The 6,226-nt window shown below is 39.0% G+C and overlaps 1 protein-coding gene across 15 annotated transcripts in view; it reads left to right on the plus strand.

Moving 5' to 3' along the window:
- LOC102680558 (polypyrimidine tract-binding protein 2) overlaps positions 1-6,226 on the plus strand; it is a 503,794-nt gene that overhangs the window by 219,766 nt on the left and 277,802 nt on the right. The window lies entirely within an intron of this gene.

Here is a 6,226-nt window from a genome sequence, read left to right on the forward strand (position 1 = left end):
TGCAAACAATTCGGGCAGAACAGTCGTATAATTGTCGGTAATTCGATCCTCTAACGCAGTTTAAACGCAAAAACTGTCCACGTTGGCTGTGCACAGTCTGTCGCGCTCGTGCTTAATTGAGTGCGCTAATTAAGGGTGCGATTGAACGATACCCACCTCCCCCTCTGCCCATCCTCCCCGCCACGCTCGTGGACACACAGTGTTCCACCCTGTGTTGCAGGCCTGCGCGCGTTGTCGAGTCCTCCTCTCGCGTCGAAATGAACGGTTTAATAACTGTTTAACCCCTTATTGTCCGACCGGTTGGATCTCTAATGGATCGTCGGTTAATAGAGCATTGCATTTCCATTCCCATCGCGCGAAAGCTGATTTCTTTTCAATGCTCGAATTATCGATCGGCTGCCCATTGTCGAGGAATTACTTTACCGGAACGATTTGGAACAATGTGGAGGATAAACGTTAAATAACTCTGATCCTTGAACGACGGCTGATCTGACGAAGGCACAATTCGTCAATCCAATGCATATTTAAGAAAGGGGGATTCTATCGAAATCAATCGAGAAAATTTTTTATCCAAAGAAAAAAGTTTTTATCCATTTTTTTTTTTTATCTAAAGAATTTCGTAGATAGAAATCTATTATTTTAGGAAACTTCTACTGTCGGGTATAGACTCATAGGAAGAGTATGCACCAAGTGGGATAATTTCAAGAAATCGTGATTCCATCGATATGAGGGGAGAGGTCTATTAAAACTTTAATCGCAAGTGTCGTTTTTAAAAACGTTTCGTTTCAGAACGTCGGGTTGATCAAATTTTCGGCGCGGTTGACGGCCAACATGGCAAACAAAGTTTGCTCGGCGCGGCGGCGTTAATTCGGTTTGCCACGGTGTTTTTCTCTCTCTCTCTCTCTTTCTTTCTCTCTCTCCACCGTGGGAAAAGACGTCCCAGGGCGATGTTGCTCCTGGCTGTCGTAGACACCCTGATAGACGAATTTTAAAAAGCGTGCGCCGTCCATATCCCCCTCCCGCCCTTGGCGCATCCCGCGGCTCGCACTGGATGGATCTTCTTCACTGTGGAAAAATTCAATTCTCGCGGCTCGATACCGAATTTCGTAATCAACGCGAGTTTTAGGAGTTTTTATTTTTTTTTTTTGCATGATGCTCGTTAGAATGGAAAGGAAAAAATGGCGAAAGGTTCATTTCATTTCGAGCAGCGATGATTTGGATTTCTTTAATCGATTTCCCTCTTTCGCGATCTCGATCAAATTGATTTCTACGCGCGTGTGCTTCTCTGCGTGAAAGGTTGATCGATTGGTTGGAATTTTTTAGCGTTGACATTTCGTTGGATAAATCACTGTTCTGTGATTCTGAGTCATTTTGTTTTGTTTTTGGTTTCCATTGTTCTCGTGTAGTCTATTTATCATGTTAATTTACATTCGTAATGTAAATTACGTACCATTTTCTATTTATTTTCCGAAGTGAATGACGCAATCTTTGCAATCTTCGAAATTTGATGCAATCATAAAAATATGCTTTTTCGCAAATGATATTAATAAATCAATAATCATATTTCCAGGCGAATCGATCTTTTTGAAATGAAATCCGAAACGAGACACGATGAGAGCCTGTCCGTTGCTTTAATCCTGTATTGTAATACGAAATTCGCAAGGAAACGACAAAGAGCTAGCTCTTTCCCGGCCTATAAATTTAACCGCCTTCCGGTTTATCGGCTTCAGCCTTCGATCACAAAAGAAATCTCTTTTCTCCCTTCAATTTTTTCCTCCATTTACTCTAGAAACGAGAATAATTTTGCTCCTTTTTTTTTTTTTTTGTACCACGTAAATAACAGTGGCTTAATATTTCTCGTTATCCCCTTCGAAATCTTATTCGATTGCCGATTAAAGGCGGCATCCACCTTTGGAAAAAAATTGAATTCAGATTATTTTTAATCCTGATTTCATCCTTCAGTCAACGAGACTTGCTTCGTTCTTTTAACCTTAAGTTAACAAGACATTCGTTGGAGAAATTTAATCGTAATTCCTTCAACAAACTTGGATATTTTGAAAAGTGTATTATTTTTTTAGTTACGTAAAACTATTTTTAAATATTTATTAACGAGATGGAGAATAAAAACGTGTCGATAAATTTTACAATTATATTTTTTACTATCGACAATTTATCCGTAAAATATTTGTTTCAATGCTAAGCAAGAATGCTAATCCGTATAAACACGTGTATCGACGAGATTCGTCTTGCCCGAGAAATCTATTTGCCCGTCGACCACAAATCACCGGAGTCTTCGATCCTCGCTAATCCCTCAGACGGGCGGAAGGGTCGTCGAAGAAAGGGATTTCCGTTTCGAGACCCATCCGCCTCACCGTGAATTTCCCTCCACCTTTCGATCCTCTAACGTCGAGCTCTAACTCTTCCCGCCTAGATCGCGCCCTGGAAACTCTTGTCCCTACTTTCCAACCACCTTTCTAATTCCTTTAAGCAAATAGCAATCTCTCGATTGGCTCTGACCAATCAAATAAACTTTACCCACGTAACAAATTTTCCACTTAAACCAACTCGATGACAAACCTGTCGATTATTTTTACTAATACTTTTTTCCTCTTTGTTTATATTAAAAATTTTCTACTAGGCATCTATCAAACCAAATACTCATCTATTAAACTAATACTTTTTTCTTCTTTGTTTATATTAAAAATTTTCTACTAGTCATCTATTAAACCAAATCATCAAACTAAACATTTTACATATCGTTAATATATAAAAATAAAATATTTTTATTTTAAACCAGGATCAATTTTTAAATTTTTAAATAGAGAAAGTATGTTCAGAGACAAAGATTATAAATAATTCGATGATTATAAATACGCGTGATACAATTTCTATTATCGTAGAAATGGAGGAAATAATCTCTCAACCAATCGAACCTCGATCCCAAAAATCCTGAGTATTCTACTAGCCGCAGACGGTGTCCAAAGTGGAGATCAGTCTGGGGGGAATTCGATGGGGTCCGATCGAGCGTCGAACTCTCGAATAAGCGCGAGCAACCGATTCCTGAGGGAGCCGCGAACCAACCCGGTGACGGGCTTTAAATAAATAAAGAGGCGGAGAAGGGAGAGAAAGGCAGGGTGGCAGGACGAATGGCAGATCTAGGGGAGCAGCATCCTGGGAGCCATGCATCAAGTCTTATTACTCTTCGTAGCTTCGTAGATATACATATATATGTGTATGTAGTTTGTAACACGAGGTCGTGATGTTTCTGGAAAAATTGGTTATTTTTTTTTGAGAGAACTTTTTACAAGAGAAGTCTGCACAGACTTCGAAATAGTAGAATAATATATCGAGCTTTTTTAATAATAGCGAAAAGTTTGTCAAACTCTTGTGACGATCCAAGATAAGCAGCAGTGTACTTCAGACGAAGTTGATTCAAAATTATTTGTGACATTTTTAAATAATAATCGAGGAAGACGAGAGAGTTGAAACTCTGAGGAAATTGTACTGACAGAACACGTCACAAGGATATGTATAGCGACTCGTGAACAGTAATTCCAACGATCATCCGAAGATTGGAATTCCTATTCCTATCTCTGAGATCACCTGCAACGCCATCAATTTTCAACAGCGTTATAATCAAGCAGACAAATAATTCTGATATGGATCAACTTCATTCCAAGTTACCCACTGCTGCTTATCCCGGATTGCTTTCGCTGATAAACTCGCGAAGCATCTCCCTTATCTCGAAGCGGATGTCCTTCTTTTAAGAAAAATTCCTCTCGTCCTGTCCCCTCCCCACCATTCTTCAAACGTTACCCAAATTATTCATCAGGGAAACGAGATGTGTTATAACTTTTCGTGGCCATCCATCATCGAGGTTCGTTTTTCTTTATCGCGAAACTTGTTCGCCCTCGGTCACGGTTCACCTCTCGCCAGGAATTCGAGTGGTCGCGTGACCGGCGATAAAAATCGAGCGAGATGGCGCGACAGCTCGGTCACGTGACCATTCGACGGATGTGTGGCGCCCCCTCTTTCGCCTCTCGCGGACCGTGAAAGTCTCGCATGCGTCGGTGGTCGAAGAACGTGGACGACGAATTGAAAATTAAAATGAGTTTGATCGTTGTGTTGTTCCATCTTTGAAGGTATATTCTTAAGGTTTCTCTCGATTGTCGTGGATTTATATTTAATTCTAAAGTTTAATTTAATTTTGCACGTGAGAAAAAAAATAATACATATATAATAAATATAATAAATAATAAAAAATAATACATATATAATAATAATACATATATGTGTAAATGAATTAACAAAGGGTATTTCGTTAGTTGATAGGATAAGAGGAAGAAATATCATGTGTAATCGAGTGTTTTGACAGTGATTTGGCATTTTTGTCGTTCCGTTTCGACTTTAAAGCGCCGATCGGGCACGGCACGACATCAATCATCCTTGGTAATTTAGCGCGTGGAACAATCGACAGCTGTGACCGTAAATGGATTTACTGGCACGTATGTACGGATGACCGCAATAATGATTCGTTCAAACAGAATTATGCACGGCCGATGCCACGATAACGACGCCGCTAAACGCGGACAAATCGTTGTTACACAATTCCGCGTCGATGACTGGCATCCCCGGAAGCGACGATGTAAAATCGATCGGATTGGCCATCTTTCTTAATATTCCCGGTATTTAACGTTTTATCGTTTTCCAAATTGGATCGTGACAAATGATTTATTCTATGAATCAAATAATTTTATAAATTTTTCGAGAAATCGCGAAAAGAAGAATACCGACGAAGTAATAAATTGAAAATATATATATCTCTCTATTAATGATTACAGTTACATACACGTTTATCAACAAAAATTCCAACGTGAAATTTTTCTCCTAACCGAGTAACATTAATAAATTAAAAGGATTAACCGTTCTCGATAAGCTTTAAAAGAAAAAAGATGCAAAGAGGTTAAATTTTTTGAGAAATCGCGAAAAGAAGAATACGAAGTGATAAATTAAAAAGATATATATCTCTTTATTAAAGATGCAAATAAATTACAATTACATACACGTTTCGTATCAACAAAAATTCGAACGTGAAATTTTTCTCCTAACCGAGTAACATTAATAAATTAAAAGGATTAACCGTTCTCCGATAAGCTCTAAAAAAGAAAAGATGCAAAGAGGTTAAAAGAAAATCTCTTGCTATTAGAAGATCAGAGGAAGATCCTCTAGAAACGTGACCTCTATTCAGAATAAATTCCTTTCGAGGAGAGGTAAATCTAGCCGTCTCTCGATCTCTTAGAAAAATTAAATCGAATTTCTTTCTTCGATCAAAAAAAATTTCACCAGAATTATCGAAGAAATTCCCTAGAAACGTGAACTCGGTGTCAGAGATCAAGGATGGAATTCATCATCGCGAGTGAAAATATCCCACGGTATCTGCGATTACACAAATTATGGAGAAACACGAGAGAGGGAGAGGGTGGGTGCTTGCTCTAGGGGCGGCAGTAGTAAGTAAGTAAGTAAGTTAAATAGGATTCCTGGGGACATTTCGATCTGCCGATCTTCCGCGGATTCCCCTTTACTCGTGGCTAATCCTCGACGTATGTCGCGATTTCGCGATCTGCATACTGCTTAGCCTCAACCTTCCAGCAATTTCCCGGGGACTTAGGCTCGGTTCCCAACTGGGCTGGCGCCGCCCACGGAACGATGGGGTTTGCCCATCGTATTAAGTCGTCGCCGAGGTGGGATTAACGATCGCAGCGCCGCCACGTTCCACCTGCGTGAGATTCCAGATTTTGTTACCTTTCAGAATTTCTTGTCGAAAGTAAAATATTCTTGGCGATGGATCTCGTGTAATAAAGGATGAGTGAGTAAGGATGAGGGAGAGAGAGAGAGAGGGGGGGAGGGCGATCTTACGGAAGATTTGATACGGAAGTTAAATAGAGATTAATGGAACCCGAACGAGGATTTGTCTCATCGTGTAAGTATTACAGGAGTACGTTTAATTTTAATGCGAGAGGAATAATTTTTCTTTTTGTAATTATTTTAAAAGTTGTTGTTTTTTTTATTCTTTATTTGAAATAATCTAATGTGGTTTGTACAGGGGAGTAGACTAGTGATTTTTGAATTTTCGAGTAACTTTCGACGTTCTTCCTATTTAATAAAGAAGATTGTTTATGTAGGTAAAAGGAATTTAATTATCGTTTTTTTTTTTTTTTTTTTTTTT

Source organism: Apis dorsata, unplaced genomic scaffold (assembly GCF_000469605.1).
Source record: "Apis dorsata unplaced genomic scaffold, Apis dorsata 1.3 scaffold_73, whole genome shotgun sequence".
Classification (NCBI taxonomy): domain Eukaryota; kingdom Metazoa; phylum Arthropoda; class Insecta; order Hymenoptera; family Apidae; genus Apis; species Apis dorsata.